We start from the raw sequence: 27132 nt of genomic DNA, 5'->3' as shown, positions 1-27132 counted from the left end.
ACGCGAGAGGAACGATATAAGAAAATGATAAAATTCACCCGTTGTTGAAACGTGTTTTTATTGTGTACATCCATAAAGGCTTTTGAAATTCTTATCAAAATTAATTAAAGAGATTTCTAAGTATAGATTATCTGTATGTATCGTTTCTTGCACTTATCAAAGTTTGTAAATGCATTTAGTATCTTTTTTTTTTTTCTCGCGAAGCCTCTCAATTGTTTGCACAAGTTCAACGCGAACCTAATCTAAAATATCAAACACGAAATAAAAATATTAATCTTCTAATTGCAATTAACTGTTATCGCACAAATCTTTGAGCATTTCGAAAATTTCACATTAATTTCAATAATTTTTCTTCTCTTAATCAATAGTAATTTTCAATCAATTTTCAAGTTCATCTGATATTATTACATTTTTATCTTTTAATCGAATGTCACTGTATTGCAATTGAGGATTAAACTATCACTGCACAGACGTTCATCTAAAAATTTACTTTGCAATTATTATTTCTAATTTATCAGTCGAGAAATAAAAAATTACAAATATTGGACTTTGCTCATATCTTATCCATCAGATCTATCAACGATCATCAAAACACACGAATACATGAACTATATATTCACTTGTATCGAAACAAACACGGCATAAAACGTTGTTTTTCGAACTTCTCTCTTTTTTTTTTTCTTTTTTCGAGGATTATGTCTGTGGTTCAACTGGTTTGGTGTAAATGCGGCTTAACGTTGCGGCTGCGCATAAATCGTTGTCATGGTTAGAGATATTTAAAGCGAAGTTCCTTTTCTCCCTTTCTAATGATTTGCTCTATCCTTAATATGGTATTTTTTATTAACTTGGAACTTATTATAACGCGAAATCTCTTTGTTTTTGTTTCTTAAAAAGAAAGGAAGGAAAGGGAAGGAAGAATAAAAAGAGAAGAAAAAACGCAGAGATCTTGATTGACCAAAAGTGACTTCTTTCTCTACCTCACGTCTATTTTTATGATTTTACAAAGTCCAGTGTGATTTTTATGCACAAGTTGTTTATACGAGTTATATTTTGCAAAAATTGTATTTTTTTTTTCTATATTAGATAAGTTTTTTTACATATTCAATTAACTGGTAAATAAAAAAAAGAACATATATGAGATTATACAAAGTGTTAAGATATTCATAGAATATTTTTTCTACAAAAGATTCAAAACAAATATAAAAATATGAGTCGAGACTTATTTACATTATGTTATTATATTATTGAGTTAGCAACTTTGAAACAAGATGGAGACAGATTATGATGTAAGAAAGGTGGAAGTATTTCACTTCCTCTCGTTTCATTTAATGCAAAATTCAATTGTTATATAAAATTAACATTCATGTATTTCAATTTACAATGAATAAGACTGGAGTTTTTTTACATTACAAGATTTATTCTTTCAAGAAAAAAAAAAATTATCGCTTTACATAATTTTTTTACTCAATTTTTATTTCATTTCAACTCATGAAAGAATACATCGTTTCAAAATTTGTCGTGGTTCATATATATATAATAAAATATACGGATAAGCAATAATTCCAAAGTAAGATACATCTTTATCAAACGTACGTCTATAAATCTCGCGTGAAGGTTTCTATAAACGTCAACGTGAGATCTCGCCGCGTAAAATTAAGAAGGAAGAGCGTAGGTGACAAACACGTCGATGATTGTGAATACGTACAGCCTGCTCGTTCTCATGATCGGCTTAGCTCTCTTAAACATCGATTACTCGAAATCTCGTAGGCGTACTCCGCTTTGGAAACGACATAAATCTCCTCTAACTTAACTCGTAACACCTTTTCAAAGAATCAAAGTAAGAAGAAAGTTCCTCGTTTCAGGGCCCTCGTAAAACGTGAGCAATATTCACGTGAGCAAAGTAAAATTAGAAAATCGTGAGAGATGGAATCGAGAACCGGAGAAGAGATATAATTTATTATCTTCACTTGTATTGGATGAAATAAAAAAAAGGAAAGTACATCACACGAGGAAAGAACTTTTTAATACCTAGTAGCCTATTAATAAAGGAGAATTGAATTTAACTTTGGAAATTTAAAAAGAATAATTGCCAATAATAAAATCGACTATTAAGTATTATTTTTCTTTCGATTTCAATTAACTTACTATTTAATAGAATAAAAAGATACATCTATATGAATGTTTAATTTTTTTTAGAAAAATGTTATTATCCCTATGCGAAAGAGAAAGAGAGGATTGGTGATTCGGAATTGAATAAAAGAAATGGCCATTCTCGAAATTAAGATGGAAATAGCGAGAAATGGGTGGATGAATTATAATACATTCGAAAGTTTATTATTAGAAAATGTATTTAGAAATGGGTGAAATAAATCAGTACCTAGTTGCTTACCAATCTCGCACAAAGCAGCATTGTGCAGAAAAGTAAAGTAAATTTGAGTAAAGTATATTTACTGCTTCAAATGAAAGTGATGTAGTACGTCAACTATATAATGGCTCTTAGTTACACGGGAACATTCATCTTGCTAATATTTATGTTTTCGCGGAGAAACTTTATTAATTAGCCTATTGTCGAGTCAAAGTGGTACAAAGACCACGTCTTTGATACTATATTCAGATTTGTTTAATGCTTCCCGCATATATCTCAATTCCCATAAAACACCTTAATGATCCGCCATTCGAATTTGAGTGAAATTAATGCCTAAATTAATGCCTTCCCTTTCATATTCTCCCTTTCTATTTAAACGCGAGAGATATTCGTAATATTACGCTCTATTTTCCAAGAAAGAAAATTAAAGTTTAAATTGGGGATAGATTGTTGAACAAGATCAGTTTTCATACGGTACGAAAGAAATTATAGGGAGAATTGATTCCAACGATACGAATTGCTCGTATATTTTTAAATTCGAGTAAATTCTATCTACGAATTTAACTTAATTCTTCGTTTCATTTTACGGGCGTTGACGCAAATGACGTCAATATTATCGAATAAAATTTAATCAAATCGGATTAAACGATGTTCAGTTTCTAATAATAAATTCTTTGTTTCTAATATTTAACATTCTCTAATATTCAATCTCATAATAATATAAAAAAAAAAATATCTTCGTCAAGAATCAAAGTCGTCCTCCGCAAAAAATCTTTAAAAAAGAAAATTAGAAAGAAATTAAATTATAAATTCCGATCTTTCATAATTAATTCATTTTTGAACACCCTCCCCCCCTTTTTTTAAGAACTCGCTTCGTTTGGGAAATAATGGAAAATGAAAAGCAATTGATCCCAGAGGGGTGCGCGTGTAAGCGCCGCGTTAAAAAAAAAAAAAAAAGTGTGACGAGAACTTAATACCTCGAGATAACTGGATTGTTCCCGGTTGCTGAAACTTACGTAAACAGGTGTACGGTATACTGGGTCAGTCAAACATCGAACTTGTGTTCGCACTTGATTAAATTATGCAAATCGATCGGATCGTACGTGTCCGCGGACCGGAATGTAAATTGCGCCTGGAAATACTACTGTGCCCCCCTAGTTTCGGTGCTGCCTTGTGAAACGGTTTCTTGCTAATTTATTGGCCGATCGATTGTCGAACGACCGTCGAGATCGAGCCGTCGCGCACCTCCATATACGTGTCGTGGAGACACGACATATTCGTTAACCAATCGTAAAGAGTTTATTATTCGCTCCTTTCTTCCCAACCTCTCAACATTTTAATATGATTGTCAGAAGTTGCGTTTGCATTTTTTTTTAGATCACGATTCGTATCCCACGAATCAAGAATTATACGATATATTAATTTGTGATTAATACATTTCCAATTTTCATCGTGCAGACAGATTTTTAATTCGATCCCGTTTCACTTTTCACTTTGTATATAACGAAAGTTATCGTAAGAATTATAAAAAAAATATGATTCAACGATTAATTCAGAATTAAAGATTCCAGAAAGATACGAATCAAGTTCGATGAAATGATACTTATCCCGTACACACATCACACACATCTCTACATCTTCCACGCTGTATATAAGCGTATTTTCAAGTGTACACCTCCTCCTCCTCTTCCTCCTTCTTCTTTTTTTTCCCACAAAGATCTATCATCCATCAAAGATACGTGATTTCAACTAGGCTACCGACGAGACTTGTAACTCGACTTCAAACGAGCGGGCACGAACGACGTGTAGGTCCATGATAAAAAAAAAAAAAAAGAAAAAAAAAGAAGAGAGAAAGAAGGAAGGGAGGAGGGGGAGAGGGAGAGGGAGAGAGGGAAGGTGCCTGATCGTAGACAACGTCTTGGTTCGAAGATCATATTATTATGTACAACGACGGGTATCCCCCGTGGTGCGTTGGTATGCATGGGGAAGCCGATTGGCCGAGAGAAAACGCGCGTACGCACGCACGTACGGCGCAGCTGGTTTGTACGCGAGCTTGCACCGTAGTCAGGGCATATTTATGGATTAGCATACAATGGTGGTGTTTATTAGAGATTCCTCGAAGGTTCCCACCTTCGACGCCGGCCACGATGCTTCTTCTTCTCCTCCACGGTTCCCGGGAACCGTGACGAGAACCCCCCACCCCCACTCTCCCTCCATTCCTCCCTCGAGGCAACGAGTCGAAAAACCACGCTCGAAACCTCGTGCGCGCCCTCCTCTCACTTTACGTAACCGCGTTTCTGACCGCAACATTGACCTTGTTCTCGCGTTACACTTTTGCGAACTGTGGTCCTCTTTGACACAGTGGTGGCGGGGGGACGGGGGGACACAGCCCGGCACCGTTGGCACCGTTTCGGATGATGCGTGGATGGAAGAGCGGTGCCTCTCTCCCTTCCTCGAAAGATCGACGAGAAACGAAGTCGAAGCCGGTCGACATTGCTTCGAGTGGAAAAACGATGGTGGGCTTTTGTGAAATTCTTGTGAATATGAAAGGTTGATGATTTTAAAAAAAGAATCTATTGAAAAAGCTATTTCTATTGGAGAAATATGAAACAGAAGAATGCGATATTGATTTTTGTCTTAAAAATTTGAGACAGAAGAGTAGTGAATATTTAAAAAGATATATTTTAGAAAGATAGGAAAGTAATTGATTTCAATTGAATTAGATTTTTGTGAAACGTATCCTCGTTGAAAAATTTTGTGAGATTAAAAAAGATCGTAAAAATCGTAATATCTTTTGAAATATTTTTTCCATCCTTTCAAAAATTTAAAAAAAAAAAAAAAAGGAGAAATATTTCCTCCATCGAGGGAAAGAGAGGATACCAAGGAATAAAGCGAACCCGTTACCCGCAACATTGTTCTTCCTCGAACTCCACCTCTAACCAGAAACTAGCTTCCCGAGGAAGGAAGGAAAGGAGTGTGGGCATCGTGTGAAGATACTGAAGAGGAGGAGTCCAAAGAAAGTGGCTTCCTCGGAAGCGGGCAGCAAGAAGGAACCGTACGGTATTCCAAGACGAGTGATCCCTAAGAAAAGGGGAGGCATCGGCCGTGCAGCCGTCTCGGATGCCCGTTTTGGTCAGCGGAGCTTCATTCGCATGCAACTTCGTCCGCGGCTCTTACTTGGAAGTACGTGTGACCACGTCGGCAACCGGTAACCGGGCAACGGCCACCGCGGTCCCCGCTTCTTTATTCCTTTCTTGTGAGTGTCGACAAGGTTCATTCAATGGTTTCGGCCTGAATCACGCGGACCAGCGTGGAGGATCGCGCCACGGAGAGAAAAAGACGTTTCTCGTCCTTCCGAGTCGGGGGGGCATCCCATTTTCGATCGTGTTAAAAATGACTTCATATCGGGAGAATGGACGAATTAGTGGAAATAACTTGGTAGTTTGGATAATGTTCCGGACATGGATGGAGATTGGAGAGGAAAATTATTACTTGAGAGTGACTGGTTAATTTATACAAATTTTCCATGGACAAGCTTTAGACGTGTAGTTTTTTAAAGATACGTAAGAAGATTTAATAATGAATAAAATACATTGGAATATTAGAAGAAATATTGAAATATATTATTAATGTACAAATTCAATCTATAATTAAATAAAGGATCCAATAAAATGAATCTGTCGTTATGGAAAGATACCTGAACAAATTAATAAATCTCTCATCGAACGAAAAAAAATAAAGAAACGTACCAATTATATATATATCTTCCATATTATCTTTATTAAATCTCTGTAAAAATTCAAATAATTTGCATCTCGTCGCCGTTTTCATGGTGCGCCATATGCATAACGCGTGGCACATGCGCGCCCCTAAAAATCCGGAGGGCCGTCGAATCGAACACACTTTCTCCTTCCTTCCGCCGCCATTCTCACGATTGCTATGCGAATCGCCTCAATTAAATTCGCATCAAAATCCATTCCACCGGCGCTGATTCATTACCCGCTCACGCTTTAATTTCACTCGGCCACGCGGTATGCGCCACATAATTTACCGCCTCGGCCTTTTAACCTGGCAGCGCCTTCGAGCGCCTTCATTTTGTCTCTAACACCGAGACCAGCGCAACGAGAGGAGGCACTACGTGGGGCGCCCTAACCGATCCGGATTCACGATATCCCCAAATTACCGAGACCCGTTATGTCATCCCAACTTTCCCTCTGCCGTTGTTTTTCTACCCGTCCACGCCTATTTCTCATGACATTATAGGCACGACCTTCCTGGAGAAAAAGAAGAAGGAGGAGGAGGAGGAAGAGATGGAGAGAAAATCAATGTTTCTTTTATCTTCCTTTCCTTTCTGATAAATAGGAGAAGATAGCAGGATGTAAAATGGAATGTAACGAATATATTTCATCGTCGATGAAGAAATCGAAGGATAATAAGAAATAAATTTATTATAATCGAGTGAGATTGGTTATAGATTCCTTTTTTTTTTATTATTTGTTTTCGCAATTACAAGAAATTAAAATATTGATTTTCGATTCGAGATAAACGTATTCATACATCTGCATATCTAATAACTCTCATAATTATTTTCTTAATACTACATTAATTTTATACGTTTAAATATATATTATATATTGATAGTTTTAATGTAGTTGTTTTAATGAGAAAACTTTTAATTTTTTTCCATTATGAGATTATTTCTTCAAAGTGTTCAAGAATTTAATATTTAACTTACGCTTCGAAATAATAATTCCCCTATAATCATAAATCCGATCCCATTTCCTTCAACAACAGAAATTCCTCTAACACCAATTCCTTCTCCACCTCCTCCTTAATCGATCCGCGCAAAACCGATCGATTAATTATTCCGCAAACAGCCGCGGTATCGATAATTAGTCGCGTTAATAACTCGGCTCGATCACGCGTGGGCAAACACGCGTGCTCGCCAAGCCGGTGAATGTCGCTGTAACGGGTGTTCTAAATGTCAGCCACGTTCCACGACGAAATTACGCGGCTGAGATTTTTTTCTAACTTTCAAAACCGTTCGACGCCTGCACACGGCCGACTTTAAGGTCATCCCAGTAATTATACGCCGGCCACCGCGTGGCTCGTTCGATTGGACGATCGAACGTTTGCTCCCTGTGAAGCTTGGAAAGAGAGAGAGACTATATATGTGTGTGTAAGAATGAGAGAGCGAGAAGGATCTAATTGTGCAACGCGATCGAACGGCGGATACCGTCGCTTCAGCTGTCACGGTTTTACCAGCGACGATGAAGAATTTCGTGCCACGATTGCGTGATAGTGGCGGTATAAATCAGTGATACAATGAACTATCAGGGCGACACCGAGCCAACACCAGCTGTTTCGAGTGTACGGTTGAGCCTGTGTGCTGAGAGGGGGAGGGGGGAGAGAATCGACGTATTTCGTATACCGCAGGACCGAGGCTTTGCGCGAAATTGGCCGCCGATGAAGAGGGATTTGTTAAGTGTTGCTTTTCGATCTATATGGGCTTCGATCATACGAAGCGTGAATTACACGGAGGATCTGTTTCTGTGGAGTGGACGGTGAGTTTTCAGACGGTGGAAAAAAGATATTTGCTTTGATATTTTATTTATTTGCATTTCAGAAATTAATATGTGTTTATCGTGTAAACAATTCGGATTTCAAAAGTGATAAAGTGATAAAATCGAACGAATTGTTTCTTTTTATGGAAATTTTTACGAGTTCTATCGTTATTTCATATCGATCTTGGGTTCTCAATGATAATCAAAATTTGATAATTGTTTGCAAAAAGGGTAAGTTGAATGAAGGTACAGAAAGAAATTTTATTTAAAATAAAATTATGTTCAAGCTCATAAATTTCTCTCTGGATCGTCGACACTGTTCCACCATAAATATCGCGAGCGACCATATTCTGAATACGTAAAATAATTTATATCGTTGAATTAAGATATAATTCAGTATAAATAATCAATCAGCCAGAAGTTATAACATAATAACTATAATTTCATGGCATACGTCCCCGTAATAATTTTTATTATCACCGTATTTAATAGGTCCCTTATCTCGAGCAAACAACAAAGTGAAATTTTCCCGTGTTCTTCTATTAAGATTTATCTTAATTATTCAGCCGCGTTTGATAAGTCCTTTCATGTATCCAATCCGCTCGGCAGATAGTTTTTGTCATACACTTTTACCCGGCTCACTCTGACATTTCAACCTTTTCACGCACCATTTGCTCTCTCGTTGGACAGACAAATTGCAATCAAACTGTTTCAATGCAAATTAATCGATTCTTCAAATGAAACGCCAACTCGAACCACGATCCTCGTGCCTTTTGTTCCCATCTTCTAAAAGATTCTCTCGATTGGATCGCACGAGCTAATCGAATTGGCCACGCACGTTCGTTTATTAATCGCACGGATAATGCAAATTACGATTATTACCGTGTAAATAATGATAAAATAAATTTTATTCGAGGTAATAATGTGAAACGTATGAAATGTGTTTGATGACAAATAATGCGTATCTAAATGTATGTATAGTTAAATGATCATAATTAAAGTAAAAATGAAAATTAATAAATGTTTTAGTATAAGATTGGATGTACGAATTACTTACCAATATAATTTATTACTTGTAATAAAATTGTTTTTCTCTAGAGAATTAATAAAACTTTAAATTATCATCAATGTAATAATGTCAAGATATGGAAGATGAAAAATAAGTTTTAAAATACTTTTGCCATTTTTGATTAATAAATTAAATCTTTTTTTTTTGATAATTCTACAATATTTAAGAAATATAAAAATATATGGAATTCTATAGAAAATAATATCTTAAATGAATATTATTAAAAACGTTAGAAGAGGTATTCTCTTATAATAAATATGTTTTTTTCAAATGTAATACACGTAACGTTTCAAGAGCAATATTCAAAAAAGGTTTCACAAAGGAATTGCGCAATATTATAATATTCCAAAAAATGATTATGATCGAGCATATGTTTATATAATACATAAGAAGAAGAGTTAAAACGTTATGAGAAAATTATATAGTTTCTATTGTAAAGAACTTTTAATTAAGAAATCATATAATCTATTATTATCTAGAAGAAAAATACATGTGGAATAGTAACAAATAAAAAATATTGTTACTCGTTATATCTTCCTTTCTTTATCCCAACTAATATCATAAAAATTACAATAAACGTTCATATGTTGAAACACCAAATTCATAAATTTATATAAATAAAAAAAATGTTTCCCTTTTCAATCGATAAATAAGATAAATTAGGAAAGTGTGCGTATATGAGAAAAAAACTCGTTATAATACAATTCCTCCTGTAAAATGTATATTAATTTGTAATGTGAAATATTCTTGAGACGTCCTCAAGATGTTCATAAAAATTTCTAAGATAATCCATAAAATATCTCTTGCGCTGTTTAGGCAAGTTGAACGACGATTCCTACCACAAACAAATCCATAACTGTCCACTAAGAGTGGCAGCGTTAACGACACATCTCTATACAAAGACAGAGACAAGCACGTTCCACGCCGGCATTCGTAACAAACTCCCGTTTCGCGGTTCCCCCGCGAAAAATCCGCCTTTTAGTCCGCGCGGCAGCGACGAGCGTGAACGAGGCGTGCCTTAAGGCAACAGGCCAACGGGGCGATGGAATACAGAGGTGAAATTAGTATCGCTGTCGCCACAAGCGCTCTCTCGCCAGTTACGAGCTGCAATTCTTCTTTTTTTTCTTCTTCTTCTTCCGCCTCCCTTTCTCTCTTTCTCTTTCTCTCTCTCTCTCTCTCTCTCTCCTTCCAGCTCCTTTTCTTGCCTTTATTTCTTTTTTAGCGAGCAACGTCGTGGCAGCCCCGGCCGCGGCGACGATTTCCAGCGAAACCGCCCGTGGAACGAAGAGGAACGAGCGGCCGCCGTTGAATTTATTTGCCGGAGAAAGAAAGGGAGCTTCGAGAGCCGTACCGCGCGCTTCGTACGCAGCATTTTAATTACCGCGCTCCGTCCCATTCTGTGCGCGTTTCGCCGCGGCGCGCATGCGCTCTCGCCTCCCGAGCAACCGTAAAAATGCGCGTGCGCGCAACCGTGCTCGTTTTCTTGCGCCTGCGCGCTCGCGCCGTGTCCGCCGTTTCCTGGAAACCGATGCAGCCGATGACGGCGCGGGTTTAACGAGCCTCGTCGTAGAAATCATCGATCCGATTCATCGATGAAGAATATCGAAATAAATGTTTGGGGCCGAGTTATTCTTTTTTTTTTCTTTTACAGTGTATTGAAAGTGATTTAATGTAATAGAGAATATTAATTCTTAAGTTTAATGGGGAACAAAGAAGGAATTCGATCTTGTGATTATTTTAAAATTTTTAAAAACCGATTAATTTGGGATTTTCGTTATTCGTGTTGAAACAAAGTTAACTTTTTTACGTTTTTAAAGTTAATTTTTTTTACTTCTTCTAGAATAAGAAATAAATATCATAGCGAATAACTATCCAGATCTTCCTATTTTATCACCCTGCAATTACCAAAAATCCTGAAACCTAAAACTTCACGCACCCCTTCCCCAAACTGTGACAGGTGTCATTGAAGTGCGTCGTCGCGGATTTCAGAAGCGCGTTTGCCGACTCGCGCCGAGGATGCGTCAATATTGACGCAGCTCTCGGGAAACACGTACTTCACCGATGCCTTCTTCACTCCACGAGAAGATGTTCGCCATGAGGCGAAGCTACGGGGAAAGAGACGAAACGAACAGTAGCCAGAGTAGGAATGGCAGGATCAAGTGGCAAGCAAACAGACGAGGACAGAAGGGGGTGATTTCTCGAGGGTGGTGTTGAATCGGTGGCGGAGGACACGCGACGATGCGTTCCCCGAAGCGAAGCCTCGAAAGGGCAGCTTTGAGAATACTGTGATCTCTCGTATCAGCTTCGCGTCGATTCACGACCAAAGCTGCTGTTACACGCTGGCTTGGACTGAAGTCTGGCTTAACGTGTCCACCTACTTGATTTCGACGAGCTTTCTCTGCCGATGTGCGTTCCGATTGTGCCGAGAATCATGAATCGCCTCGCGAAATGGGAACCGGGAGTAATTGTCGTCCACGGTAAAGCGTTGTAAGGTGAATACTTGAATCGATCGTTGCTCGATTAGATGGCGTGTTTAGAGAAGAGGTAGGCCATTACTCGTTCAATTCCCGGACCGATCGATGTGATTCCGAGGGAATCGGATCGAATCGTTTAATTGTGAAGCGTTCCTCGTATGGAACGAGATTCTTGAGATTCTTTCGTTTTACGCGTGGTATTATCTTTATTCAAGAATTATTTACGATTTCGTGAATGCATGTCGAAAAAATTCAAACAGGACAGGTTGTCTTTTGTTTTAATTTAGAAAAATTGTAGAAATAATGTTAAATTTTTATAGAAATAGTAATTCTTTTTTTTTTTTTAGAAAATCACTCGATTCAATTCATTCACTTCGCATTCAACTTTCTCTTATTTAGAATTGCAATTTTCATTCTGCTCGTACGTAAATCTTTCTAATTTTTGCCTCCTTTGACTTCTCGCCGATATTTCAATATACCATTACCATTCCCTTGTAAACCATTTTCAGTTACACTTTCTTATATTACAATCATACTTAACTCTTAGTTTATCAAGGCGAAACTATTTTACGTTCACACCATATAATACGTTGCAATTTACGCGTGCTAAAAAATATTGTTATTATTATTCGCAACGATCATTCGAGATTATTATACTTCGTCCCACCGTATACGTTGTCCGTTTCAATTTCTCGTATATCACGCACTTTACAGTTTCGAGTTACGTTCAGGATGGTAACATCGAAAAATCCTTGTCGTTGTAAATCGTGTTATTATTTATATTAAAACGCGGTAAACGATATATACGGACACGGTTTGAAAAATATTACACCATTCTTGGGATTATACAATTTTCGTCCGAGCCAATAATAGAATAGGTAAATGGTGTTGCGCATTTATCCGATACTTATCACGAGTAATGGCTTATCACGGCGTGGCGTATGCATAGCAGTTACCGCAGCGCCGCGTGCGGTCGAGAATTGAAATTTTCTGTTGGCAAATAAGGGAAAGGCTCGAAATCTTCGAACACGTGTGACTTTCTACTCCGTCCATGATTCAAACCCCTACACTTTTTCCTCCGATATATCGAGGATTATTATTGCCAAGATTTATTATTCGTGCAAGTAAGAGAACAGTAGTGGATTTTTCATCGAAAATATCGCGTGTAATGTAAAATCACGAAAACGAATTCTGTGCAAATACATATGATGTGATATTAAAATTTAATGATTTATATTACGTGCGAATTCGTTTCTTATGCTACAGGCACGATTCTACAAATTTTCTGTTCGAACAAGAATATAAGATGTGATCGATATTTAAAGCAAATACATATCGCATTTTATAGATAACTATAATGAGTATACCAACTCTAGAAAGATCAAAGAGAAGAGCTTCTTCTTTAATTACATTAAAGAATCTTTTTCAAAAATTTCCCAAAAAGTTATCGTCCCTTCTAATTTCGCTGAGAAATCGAAACGCGTATATTTCTTTCCATTTTTCCTGCTTCCTAGGATTAGGAGTCCTAATCCTAGGTCTTCCTAGGATTAACACCCTCCTCTCTTCGATTTTTTCCAATTCCCTTTCCGAATCCACGGAGAGAAAAAATTCGAAAAAAAGAGAGGGGAGAGAGAGAGAGAGAGAGAGAACAGGAGATCGAGGAACACGTACAGGGATCTACGGAGGAGAAATTTCTCTGCGTCGTTGCCCATTATCGTATCGAGTATCGACCGCACGCCGCAATTTCTGCCCACCGGGTCACGTCCAGCCGCGAAATCGGTATGCGGAAGAGAAAATATCGATGTTTATCGCGATGCGGACGTCGGTGCCCCGGAGAACCTAATCTCCCCCAAAGACGCTTCTAACGGTGCGCTTGCAACGTCCGACCACTGTTCCTTCCTTCCTTCCTTCCTCCGTTTTTTCGTCACCCCATGGGACGACCGGGAAGGGGGGGGAAACACCACAGAGAATCTGAATTGAAATGACGAATGCTATGGGAAGGGAGGGTTCTGTCCATTTCTGTTCGAATCGAGATTCCCTGCAGGGGAACCGTTTACGTTGATGGCAAAACGTAAATGGAAAAATTGAAATTGTGCGTTTGTTGGTTTTTTTTTCTTTCTTATTTCTTCCAGTAGATGGAAGATAACTCGAATCTACAATAATTTGCAATAAATAGTTTTTAATCGGTGGAATTAATTCTTTCTTTCAGATTTCTTTAGATCGTTTATTTTTGGTAAAATTGATATAACAGATATAACAGCGAAGAGAAGAACATTTGATTTCTTAAAAATAAAAGCGTAAATATTATCCTACTATTTTACTTGACGATGATTTGTTAAGTTTGTTATTATTATTCATAACGTTCGATGCAAATTACTTCCCTCATAAAAAAACAACTGCTAAACGTAATTACTATTGCTAATATTCCGTAGAAAAAAAAATCACTCGAGTACACCATCCATTATCGATGATAATCGAGCGCACAACTCTTACAAGGATCGAAAAAGGGTTGCATGAATTATTAAACGCATCTACAAATAACGACATAAGCTTCCCTCCTTTTTTCGAAGCCGTCCAACATTACATTCCTCTACATACGATTCTACCATTGGAACTCGAAGTGGAGCTGTTCTACGTTCAGGTCTCGTAGCAAGGAATTACGTACGTCGATGCGCATGGATCCCATGTCCAGCCTCTAAACCCGCGTATCGCGGTTATTCTTTCCTCGATCCGCATACGGGGAATCGTGTACGGAGCCGCATTAATTTTTCTTATCTCTAGCGCCGAAGGAGGTCGATCGGTCAATTAATTACACGTGATCACTGGATAATTAATGCCGCGGCCGGCTTATTCTCGAAACGTTCCACTCGAACGCTGGGTGGCCTGCCCCTGACCATTATATGGTTATATATACGCCCGTTTCGAGCAGAAAATCCGGGCGTGGATCTTTTTCATGTAAGAAATGCAATTATATAGCGTATATTATACGAGAGTGCAAGCGAGTCTCCTGCGAGCTCGAATGCATTGCCGCCGCCAACCTTGACGAAACTTTCGAGAGCATCGAGAACACGGGGATACGTGTTTTTTTTCTTGCGATTCCTTGCGCGGATTGTTGAAGAAAAGAAAGCTACTGGAATATAACATTCGATAAGTGGTCAATTAGATGAAATTGATGATAAAAGTCGAGTTAAGGATTATTTAAAAAATATTTACATAGAATTTTATAAATTATGCGAAGCATATTAAAAAATTAAGCGAAGAAGAATTATCGTCAAGATAATCAAAGATAATCGAATGGTTATTCTTTTCAAATTTGTAAGGTAAATAGAAATATAAATATATATTTTTTCTTTTTTTTCTCGAAATTTCCAGGAAATCTACCATCCAAGCCAAACATCTTCCAATTTTTGTGGCCATGGTTTCGTAAAACATCGGTATAACAATTCGTTAGACTTCTTTCCACCGTCTTGCTCGGCGGATGCTAACCTCGCGGCGACAAACGAAAAAACCGATCGCTGGATTTTCGATGCAGCGCGCTGCTAATCATTAATTAGCCGTTTCTTCGACGAGGGATCGCCTCTTGCCCTTTTCGACGGTTCTTGCTCCTTGGGGACGACAAGCAGCGGTTACACGAGGGAGGAGGGGGGCGGAGGGGATGGTAAGGGAGACAAGGACACGCGAGCGTGGTGAACGTCGAAGGTGGAATGTCGAGGAACAGCCACCCTGTAAACGTTCGATTAATTTTTCGTGTCGGTGACATCGGTCGTTCGATCGTCCCTGTTTTTCAATCCAACCCAGCCTCAATGAAGATCGACGAAACACGGATCTTGCTTATGGTGCTCGTGCAGGAATCGTGTTAACTGGGGATCGATGGTTTCATAGGTAACAACTAGAAGATCTATTTCATTGCTCGTTATTTGCTGAGAAGATCGACGCCAATTTGACGAAACTGATGATAGAGCATTTGTTAAATACGAATTCTAATTATTAAGTATATAAATTATACTTTAAATAATTTTTAGTGTCATTATGTTTTAAATATCTATTACTAACTCACTTTACTATCAGAATTTGTTCATTTTTTTCTAAAAAGAAGAAAAAAAAATAAAATTTATAATGAAATTCATTCAACAGTTACAGGCTTTAGAAAGAATCACTATCCTCTTCAAACATCTCAACTTTTCCTAATCTCTAAAAAAATCCTCCTATCAACCATGACTTCCATTCCTCCCCTCATCTTTCAACCGATACAATTTCCTACATTTCCTTTCAATCTACCATATCACAGATCGACACAACTGTTCTCTGGCCGACCACCTATTCTAAAGATATTTTACGATCAGGATCGTTTATTTCTACCGTCCTCCAGAGAAAGAGAGACGTGGGTTCGCTCGATCCTGTGCGTGGACATCCTATGCTATCTTCGCGGATATCAAGTTCGAGCTATAAAGTCGTCTCACAATTACGAGGCGTCTGACAGGTGTATAGCGCGAGGAGAAACGTTAAGAGGTTTGGCTGGTCGTGGAACAAGAGGCCGAGAGGGGCGAGAAAGCGAAGGAAGGAAATCAAGAAAGAGGGAAAGAGAGCAGGAGGAAAGGAGAAAAAAGAAAAAAAGAAAAGAAAAATAAGTTGACGTAGAGTCGCCGCGTGGAAATGCGAAACACGCGGAAGATCGTCATCTCTCCTCTTGAAATCAAATCTTGGAAACGGGAAGGAATCGTGCAAGCTTGATGATCGTTGCAACACGATGTTACAGAGCAACGCTCTCGATTAGAAATTATCGCTTTGTGCTACGATGCAGGATCTGGAGGTTGTAAGATTGAGGTGGTGCGGATGATGTGCGCATATTTTTGGATCTTGTGCCAGAGTGTCTTGTTTATTTATGAGTGGATGGTGTAGCATTGGGTGTTTGCACGAACACTTTCTGAATTATTTTTGGTTGGGTAATAAGTTGAAACGGGAATTCTTCTGTTAATTTTATCATGTTTCATGTAGTATATATATATATATATATATATATATATATATATATATATTTATTTATTTAATTATAAATACGCGTTATAATTCAATTTACAAACATAAAAAAGATTTCTACCAATTTCAATTTTTTTTAATCTCTTCGATTATTTTTAAATAATCCGAATTTCATTCGATCCATGCGAAAGACAAAGACCCACAAAAGCTATTATAAATATATCTCTTAACGTGAAACTCGTGAAACTTTCTTCGAAATCGGAATTTTCGTATTATGAAAGACGGGTTATAAAATCATGTTCGAGGGAAAAAAATCGTGGGATCAAGAATAACCCCGTTATAGACGAGCATTGGATCGAGGGAAAGGGCGTGAAAGTCCAGCATCGACGAAAAAAGGTGCGAGGAATCATGGGCGGGTGCGCGACGACGAGGACGAAGAAAAGTAGGGAGGGAGAGAGAGAGAGAAAGTGAATGATGAGCAGAGAGAGAGGAGGTCGGCGACCCGCACGGAAATAGGATCAAAACCTTAGGTAAACGTAACTTTTCCTGCGGGAAGGGGTGTTGGGGGAGCGTGAGAGTGAGGGGGTTCGGCTGATTCGGCGCGTTTGGAAATCCGCCAAAGAAATCCAGGAACGGCGCTCGGCGTCGTGGCGATTTCCCTCGCGGCTCGCCACGACGACGTGCCATGCTTCTCGATCCATTAGCACGAATTGCGCTGCCGGCTAAGGTAATTGGACAGCTTCGAGGAATAATAATACGCGATATGTATCACCGAGCAGGCAGGCCCACGATGTCTTGGCTAAACGTAACGGCTCGTAGCTGGCACGATTGACTTTATGGATCGTGAAACTGTTTACCTCGGATAACGATTGCGATCGGGAAATGGGGAAGTTTTGGAGGAGCTCGAATACCAAGACGAGGGATCGTTGGATGATTGGATCAGAGATTGCGATTTTTAAACAAAATCAGATAAATGTAACTTCAAAATGTTAAGATCTTCTAAATAAAACAAACTTCTTTAAATATTGCGGAAGCCAACTTCTCTCTGATACACGTGAAAAAGCTTATTATATACATTTCGAAAAAGATTGTGGATATTTATGCATTTCTGGAAAATTTAAATTTCTGAAAACGTGTAGAATATAACGTGGCGTGCATAAAGACATAAAACGTCTAAAATAAAGTATATAATACTCTTTATACAACATTCAAGAAAGAAATCTTTATTCCCATTTCTTTAATTGTATCGATAAAAATGTAAATTTGCATAAATATCTGCCTTAAAAAAGAAAGAAAAAGAAAAAGAAAAAACCCCTCAAATTCCATCCTTCTCTCTCTCTCTCTCTCTCTCTCTCTCTCTCTCTTTCTCTCTATCTTTCTTCGAAGCCCAATCACGACCAGCCGAAGCGATACAACGACATCAGAAGCAGAAACGAGAGCGTATCAAGGAGCAGGTTGCAGCATGGTAACAGCTTATCTCACGTTTGGTATCTCGTTGTACGGAGAGATGCTCCACGGAGCAATCTACATGGTCCAGGAAGGACACGAAGTTGTGGTACGAGTCTCCATACCCGTGTACGACACAAAAGTAGAAAGTCTTTCTCGTTCGATGACCCGTAGCCACCGTCTCTTTGTCCAGGAGGATCCTGATGGCGTGGCCGAGATCACTCGTGTAATATAGAAGTCGAACATCGGCCATTCTATGGCCACTGGTGTTTATTCAGGAAGAGTTCCCCGTTGCTCGTAGATAACCGTGTCCACGGACGGTAACGAAGTCCATAAGTTTTCAGCTCTATACGCGCCACACCGATGAACAGGACGAGGAACATTCTGAGACCGTTCAGAAAGTCAAGATTTGCATGAACATTCGGCCATGATACCGGTATTTCTTATTACTTTTCACCAATTCTGCAATCGAGTATTTGTTTGAAGATTCGTCATTTTTTTCTTTCGTTTAAAATTATCGATATATTGTTATAATTCTGTTGATTATCATTCTATATTTCTTTAGTTCGTATATCTCATTCTCAATTTTATAGAAAAACTTTTAAATTAAATTGAGCTCGAGAACCAATATTGGCTTTTTTATTTCAGTTAGTTTACTTGCATATACTTGGAGAAAATTTAAAAGAGAAAAAAAATTACGAAAAAAATGTGATTTATACTTTTAATTATTACTACTTTTAATATAATTCGATTCGAGTAAATACCATTCATTTCAATTATTAGAATTATTACTGAATTATTAAATAACTTTTAATTGTTATTTCTTTAAAATTAATCAATCATCTGAAATCATCTAATTCGTCAAAATAGTAGTATTTGAAAATCAATTAAATATATATATATATATATATATATATATATATATATATATATATATATAAGCAAGCATGATACAAAGGAACTTCTCTCCAGTCAAAGTCTCTGCGTGGAATCGATGGAAACTATATTTGGATGCCGAGGAATAAATTGTAATCACTAGAAACGTGGAACGGATCGCGGAAGGTCGACCTAGCTCGACATTTATGTGACATTCTTAGAGGCGAGATTTATGGGACGGCGAAGACTGTATTGGTCTCTCTTTCTCTCTCTCTCTCTCTTTCGTGAAAATTAAATCGGATACAGAGAAAGAGAGGAAGAGAAAGAGAGAAAGATTGGACGGTTTTATGGCGCCCTCTTCGAGGATACACGTAACGCCGACGCGACGCTTCTTCCGGTCTGCTCACGATTTTTTCTTAGGATTTGCTTTGGGATTCTTGTGCGTACGATGACGTTTCCTTTCTTGGATTATTCGTAGGTTCCGTTATTCTACGTTTTAGAATGGAAGTAAACTTTGATGGATGATAGTTTTTTTTTGTATAAGGAAGCTTTGAACGTATGTTATGTTTTGATAATTTGATTTATATCGCTTTTTTTCTGAAATATGTATTTTTTTCGTGCTGCATATTTTGAATAAATTATGAATTGCGAATATAAGATGATGTTATCAATGAATTATTGAAGAAATTTATTAACTTATAATCGTACGTATATTATTTTTTATTTTATTAATCAAATATTGTTTCAAGAAATATTAGGATATTATTTATGATATTAAATATCATATTCAATGTATTTTTCTTTTTTAAATTTATATTCTATTATCCAATCATCATATGAAATTTGATAAGATGCTGAAACTTATTAATTTCACGTCTTTGAAGAAATTTACCTTTCAAACAAAAAAATTTACTCTAGACAAACTTTCATTCAAATCAAACAAAATTAGACGAATTTCTCCGTAAAATATCAAGTCACCATATCAGGTATCGAATAAATTTTTTCTTATTTCCATTCTGAATACGTACGTAACAACTCGCCTATCTCTTTTTCTGCAATACAATCAAACGATGATATTTAAAAAAGAACGGAACGAAATTGCATCACGTTTCACCGAAGCAACGTTTCCTCTTCTGGCTACTTGTTCCACAAATAGCGATATTTGCATAAAGCGAGAGGTTAACGCTTGCTTATGATAGATGGATACGAAGTACCCTTGTGTTTCTCGTAACACGACGAGTGGAAAGTTCGTTAATAAATTCGCCGTGATAGAAATACCACGTCCTCCCCCTCCTCCCCCTCTTCCTCCTCCTCCTCCTCCCTCGTGAACAAGGGAATCCTCGAAATGCGAGACACGTTCGCGCAAAATGCGCGAAAAAGGAAATCGATGTTGAATGGCCAATGCAAATTTGCATTGCACTTCTTTCCCGCCGATAGATCGGCACCGATATTTCGTAAGTAAGTGAGAAGATGTTGATTCGAGGCATTTAGAATCGGTTGAATGACACTTGACTATCGACATTATTAGTAAGTAAATAAGGCAATGTTTCGTTTGCGTCGAAGTGCGCGTACGAGTGAGGTTAATGATTGAACGAGCCGGCTATTTATGTGATATTCTTCGTCTTTGCATTTGTCGTCTGTTTGTAGCCTGTCGAAGAAAAATAAAAGTAAGAGAATCGAAGAGGAAGGGGAAAGATATATTTATAAAAAATTACTGTATGTAAATATATACACAATATTTTCGTGAATTTATGAAAATATAAATTCTATGAAAGAAAAAGAAAGGAAAAATTTGAATCAATCTTTTGCTCTAATCTTTTTTTGAATCAAGAAAAAATTAAAAAAATTAATTACAATTTTTATTACAGTGGAATGACCAGTGTCACCGTTTTTAAATTTAACTAGTTGTTGTGATAAAGTATCCTAAAAAATGGTTATATTAATTAGTTATTTAAAAACTATCTCATACTCCTAATTTTCTTCTAGAAAACTATAAATATCTCCCTTTACAATATTCTTTCCCCACTGCTCCCCAAAAAATCTCACAAGTTACAAACCCATCCATAAATCCTTTCAAAAAAAAAAAAAAAAAGAAAAAAAAAGCAGCAGGTGCTAAAACCACTCGAAGCTAGCCATAAAATTAAATAACGAAATCCTCGCACGTACCATCCACCGTCCAATGAAAATTCCCATCGAGATACACCTCTCGAGTTTTCTCGAACCAAACTTTCCTTTCCTCTATTACCATTACAAACACTTCCTCGACCGCTCGAGGAAGCTACTTGAGATACGTCTGGCAATCGACGTACTTGCCATCGAATACCATCGAGCGACATCGTTCGAAGAGGAGAAAAAAAAAAAGAAAGAAAAAAAGAAAAACAAGAAAAAAAGAAAGAAGAAAAAAGAGAAGAAGAAGAAGAAGAAGAAGAAGAATAGAGATGACGTCGATTTCTCGGGGAGGTGGAAGCAACCAGAGAGACGTGATATCTGCGCGAATCGGATGATCGATGGTCGATCGTCCAAGCCATCGATCACCAGCGATCTCGCGTCATCGCGCATCGATGGCTGCGGTCTCGCTTCCGGTATCTGAACGGAGACATTCTCGAGACACCGAATGGTTTCCACGATGGAGGAACGCAAATACTTTAATGATGCTGTTGGTGAGTTACGTTTAATCGTTGTTTTGAGATCTCCTTTTCTTGGAATATTATAAAAATATTATTATTACCTTTTTTTTATTATTAGTTATTGAACATTCAAATATTTATTGAAGGTAAGAGAAAGAAATTGATAAGGTATCGTTTCAAGATAAGTGCTTAATGATGGTGAAAAATTGTATCAATATTAGTTTTTTTTATATTTTATAGTATATAATATATATATAAAATAGAATATTAGATATCAAAGTGATGATTTTTCAATCAATCGAATTCATGATATCTGGAAAGAAATCTTGTCTACATTACATTATTAATAAGAGGAAAAATTAACTCATATGTTCCCCATGATTGAAATTCATACATAAATATATATATATTAATCTTTCAATTACTATTCGCATTACCATTCACAGTACCATTTTTTCCATGGGATACGTACACGTATCTATCTCGTTTATCGAGCGAATGCTTTCGATACATTTTTCCGAAATAACCCTTCAAACATTCAACCGTTCAACCAGTCTTTCTACTTTCTGATATATTTCCTTTATCGCGGGCAAGAAACAGAAATTGATACGCTAGAAGGAAGGTGGTGCAACACGGCTGCAGCCGACCCACTTTAACGGCTTCTATATCGGCGAAGAAACAAGGCGGAATGCTACCAATGCTACGGGGACTTTCACTCGGAAGGCTCGTGAGCCAAGTTGGGACCAAGGCAATCGATTGTTTTCGAAAGGTCGCCGCCCGGTCCACCATTAGCGGTTTCCCATTAGTGCTTAACCTCCTCCCTTTGGGAATTGTTTAAAGGTCACGTCGTGGACCGTGGATTATTCGTCATTTTTAGAAAAAAAAAATATCGTCGTCATCGTTGATAATCTCTCCTCTCTCTAAATGGAAAAAAAAAAAAACGTAAATGGAAAAGAGGAGGAGGATGGAGAATGAATTATTATAACAGGATGGAATTTCATTCGTTGAAATTTTTAGATTTAATGTCTCGAGTTAAATTTTACTATTTATTGTATTTTATTAAAAATTGTGTATCTTTATGCAAGATCAAATTTCTCAAATATCGTAATGCGAATTATATTTTGTATCTATTCAAATTTTGTTTCTTCTTCTCATAACTAAAAGAAAAAATTTCGTTCGAAAACAGATTAACAGATTCTACACATTTTCTCCCCATAATTTCCGATAAAATTCTTCACTTTCTTCAATAAATTCCGATTCTGCTATTTAATCTAAACCCGTTACTCCAAAGATCTATCTCTTGACAATCGCCACTCATCCCTATTTAATTCTATTTCGTAATTACTTAAAGATTACTGCATTCCTTTCGAGATTTCAAGATCGATTGTAATTTCCAAAAAAAGTATCATAGTCAATAAGCCCTAAGCCCTCCACCTTCTGGTCTGGGATAAACGCCAGGATAAAGAGACAAAGAGGGTGAAGGAGAGAGGAGGAGGAGGAGGAGGAGGAAATCGGAGGGGACAGGAACAGACAGGGCAGACGGACGGAAAATATTTACGTTTCATTACGTGTTCCGTAGAAGCCAATTAGCGCGAGTCGCCAACGCGAAAAACGTGAAAGGGAGCTCTTTGTGTCCCTTCGTTTCCAGCCGACTCGTGGAGAGGAGGGGAAGGACACCCCGGCACGATTCGTGAAGATTGCGCAATCCCGTAGGAACGATTGGAAATGGAATCCTTCTCGTTGGACCATAAAAGTCTTGATTGTTTCGGATTTTCGAAGACTCCGAAATTTCCAGGTTTCCAAGGTTTCATGACATTCGTGAAAGGGTTGAGTGGACAGAGTATACGATCGACGAAAATATATCGGCAATATATATAAAAATTTTTCCAAATTTTTTTTACATTTTGTTTGCAGCGCACATATTTATTCAAAAAATTTTAGAAAATTTATTTTCTAATTTTACTAACAATTTGCTTTTCTTTCATAGTATTACTTTATTAACGTTAATATAGGAAAGAAGTATAGAATAATAAATAAACTATTTAAAATATTCAAAATTATTATAACTTTAACTTTTTTATAATATGAAATGTAATGTAAACTTCGATGTTTAATTATGCAATTCCGAAAATGTTTAAAAACCTACAAATATATACCACTGTATATATAACAATATTCTTTTTCCATTTAAATACAATAATAATTTACCTAACCAGATATATATATTTCCAGAAACCTTTCTCCTCACTTCCTCTCATCATTTAATTCACATGAATTACAATGCTACAATGAAATGAATAAAAAATAAATAAAATAATATTTCGTGAAAATAATTTGACGAAATAGCCAACAAAAATTAAAACACGCGTAGATTAAGTATGCAGATTCTCCTGCGAAAGTAGAAACCTCTCCTCGTCTCTCCTCGTCTCTCCCGGACTCTCCCCGTCTCTCCCGGTCTCTTCTCATCTCCTACTCATTTCTCCCGGTTACTCCCCGTCTCTCCCGGTCTCTTCCCGATCTCTTCTCGTCTCTCCTCGTCTCTCCGCGTCTCTCCCCGTCTCTCCCCGTCTTTCCCAGTCTCTCCCCGTCTCTCCTCGTCTCTCCCCGGCTTTCCCAGTCTCTCCGGTCTCTCCCCGTCTCTCCCCGGCTTTCCCAGTCTCTCCCCGTCTCTCCCCATCTCTCCCCGTCTCTCCCCGTCTCTCCCGGTCTCTCCCCGTCTCTCCCGGTCTCTCCCCGTCTCTCCCCGGCTTTCCCGGTCTCTCTCTGTCTCTCCCGGCCTCTTCCTGTCTCTTCTGGTCTCTCGCCGTCTCTCCCGAGCTCACCCCCTCTCTCCCGGTCTCTCCCCGTCTCTCCCCGGCTTTCCCGGTCTCTCCCCGTCTCTCCCGGTCTCTCCCTGTCTCTCCCGGCCTCTCCCGGTCTTTCCTCGTCTTTCTCCGTCTCTCCACGTCTCTCCCGGTCTCTCCCCGTCTCTCCCCGTCTTTCCCGGTCTCTCCCCGTCTCTCCGGTCTCTCCCCGTCTCTCCCCGGCTTTCCCAGTCTCTCCCCGTCTCTCCCAATCTCTCCCCGTCTCTCCCCGTCTCTCCCGGTCTCTCCCCGTCTCTCCCGGTCTCTCCCCGTCTCTCGCGGTCTCTTCCTGTCTCTCCCGGTCTCTCCCCGTCTCTCGCCGTCTCTCCCCGTCTCTCCAGGTCTCTCCCGGTCTCTCCCCGTCTTTCCCAGTCTCTCCCCGTCTTTCCCAGTCTCTCCCGGTCTCTCCCCGTCTCTCCGGTCTCTCCCCGTCTCTCCCCGGCTTTCCCAGTCTCTCCCCGTCTCTCCCCGTCTTTCCCGGTCTCTCCCCGTCTCTCCCGGTCTCTCCCCGTCTCTCCCCGTCTCTCCCCGGCTTTCCCAGTCTCTCCGGTCTCTCCCCGTCTCTCCCCGGCTTTCCCAGTCTCTCCCCGTCTCTCCCGGTCTCTCCCCATCTCTCCGATCTCTCCCCGTCTCTCCCCGGCTTTCCCAGTCTCTCCCCGTCTCTCCCCGTCTCTCCCCGTCTCTCCCGGTCTCTCCCCATCTCTCCCCGGCTTTCCCGGTCTCTCCCCGTCTCTCCCGGTCTCTCCCGGTCTCTCCCCGTCTCTCCCCGTCTTTCCCTGTCTCTCCTTGTCTCTCCCGGTCTCTCCCCGTCTCTCCAGGTCTCTCCTGGTCTCTCCGGTCTCTCCCCGTCTCTCCCCGTCTTTCCCAGTCTCTCCCCGTCTCTCCCGGTCTCTCCCCGTCTCTCCGGTCTCTCCCCGTCTCTCCGGTCTCTCCCCGTCTCTCCCCGGCTTTCCCAGTCTCTCCCCGTCTCTCCCCATCTCTCCCCGTCTCTCCCGGTCTCTCCCGGTCTCTCCGGTCTCTCCCCGTCTCTCCCCGTCTTTCCCAGTCTCTCCCCGTCTCTCTCCGGGTTTCCCAGTCTCTCCCTGTCTCTCCCCATCTCTTCCCGTCTCTCCTGGTCTCTCCCCGTCTTTCCTTGTCTGTCTTTGTCTGTCCTCGTCTGTCCTCGTCTAGCCTCGACTCTTGTCTGTCCTCGTCTTTCCTCGTCTTTCTTCGTCTCTCCTCGTCTCTCCCTCCCCCCATCTTCTCTCTTATCCCGCGAACCAACTCGAGGAATCGTCTCGCGGGACATTTTCGCCATTCGTCCAGCAAAACATCCGTCACCGATCGCTTACCGATCGTTCCATAAATCTTGAAGAACGTTCGGTCTCCACCGCAAGAAACTGAACGCCGGGTCACCGGATATCGTTTAGATGCTCGGATGGATGGAGCACGGAATAAGAAAGAAAACGGTGCGTTCGCTCGTACGTCACTTGGAAGCGGATTGAAAAAGATGGCCGGGACGAAAGTTGAGAGGATCGCGGTCGGGATATTATGCGAATTCATTAACAAACGTGTCATGCAATCAAACTGCTATTTACCAATCGATTAATTCAACGATCGAATCGATTTACGATTGGCGTAGCTGAGCTCGTGATCCCGCTACGAGGATCTACTTTTCTTTCTTTCTTTCTTTTTCTTCTCCTTTCTCCTTTTATTTTTTCTCGTTCATTTCTTATCTTTTGCGAGTTCTCGAAGTCTTCGACGAGTGTTTACATCGACGGTCAAGTTGACAAGAAGTTGTGGGAGCAAGGATAATAATTCGCGATCATTCAACACGTAAACGGTTGATCGAGCAAACTGTTCTTAAATTCGATCACAGATGGATTATCTCGTGTATCGATGGACGATATTCCCTTTGCGAATTGAATCACGTCGATGATTGAATCGATTCTGCTTTTTCTATTTTTGATATTTTATTTGGAATTTTTTTATTTTTCGATAAAGATTATTATATTTTTTTAAACGTTAGTAGTGAAGTTTTGAGGGATGTAAATTTCGTTTCTTTTCTTCTCAACATTTTACTTATGCTTTGAAATGATAGTTAGAATTAAAAAGAATATTTTCTTACTTCTCGAAAGAGAATGAATTAGAATAATTAAAATTATCCAATGATTCTTTGAAATCTTTCCTCAAAATCATCAACGGAAGAAATCAATCACACCTTATAAATTCTTATGAAAATATCATCTCGATGCGTCGAATCGAGATGTAAATATTATAAATGTCGATCGATTCTCGATTATGAAAAAGGAATGATCCTTATTGTAGAGAGAGACGTCCTCTTATTATCATTATCCGAATTATGTGTATCGTCGTTAACTAGGCTTCACTGCTTCGAAATAGGACCGGATAACGTTCTTGGTTGAACGAAAGGCGTGGAATCGAATGATTTCGGAGTGAAGAGGATTATATTGATGGGCATTGCATGGTATAATGTGGAAACTAATTCATTCGTTTCGTCGTGAATGGTATGGTATTAACTTATTGGAAAATGTCCATTGTCGGTTGTGATCACAGTGTTTAGAAATATTTTGTATCACAAAACAACACGTATTAGTTGAGATTATTAGTTTTTATTTTTGAAGATAAATTTCCCCAAGGAGGAGGATATCTTCGTGGAAGATTAAAAATTTTTTATCGACTAATATAAATTGTCAATAATCTGTTAAAGCTGTGGTTAAAGGTAATCGAAATCTCGTGAATCTTCTTAGCTATCTAGGCAAAGTATTATACGAATTTTTTGCAATATGATTTTTAAAATATGTAGATTGTTTATAAAAATTCTATAAACGGATAAATGTTTCAGATTTTTTAGACAGAAGAGAGATGAAAGGATTGTGACATGTTAAATT

General features: G+C 38.8%; 1 protein-coding gene and 1 long non-coding RNA gene across 3 annotated transcripts in view; one reads left to right on the top strand and one right to left on the bottom strand.

The window, feature by feature from the left end:
* Positions 1 to 27132, bottom strand: part of LOC725329 (UPF0489 protein C5orf22 homolog) — a 788097-nt gene that overhangs the window by 286694 nt on the left and 474271 nt on the right. The gene's annotated exons all lie outside the window — the stretch shown is intronic.
* On the top strand, positions 5167 to 15609 carry LOC107964728. The gene is made up of 2 exons (XR_003305005.1): positions 5167 to 7929; positions 14845 to 15609. It is a non-coding gene; the product is annotated as an uncharacterized LOC107964728 (long non-coding RNA).

The sequence above is a fragment of the Apis mellifera genome, linkage group LG7, assembly GCF_003254395.2.
Source record: "Apis mellifera strain DH4 linkage group LG7, Amel_HAv3.1, whole genome shotgun sequence".
Lineage (NCBI taxonomy): Eukaryota > Metazoa > Arthropoda > Insecta > Hymenoptera > Apidae > Apis > Apis mellifera.
The sequence above is the reverse complement of the archived record's forward strand: the minus strand, read 5'-3'. Positions and strand labels throughout refer to the sequence as shown.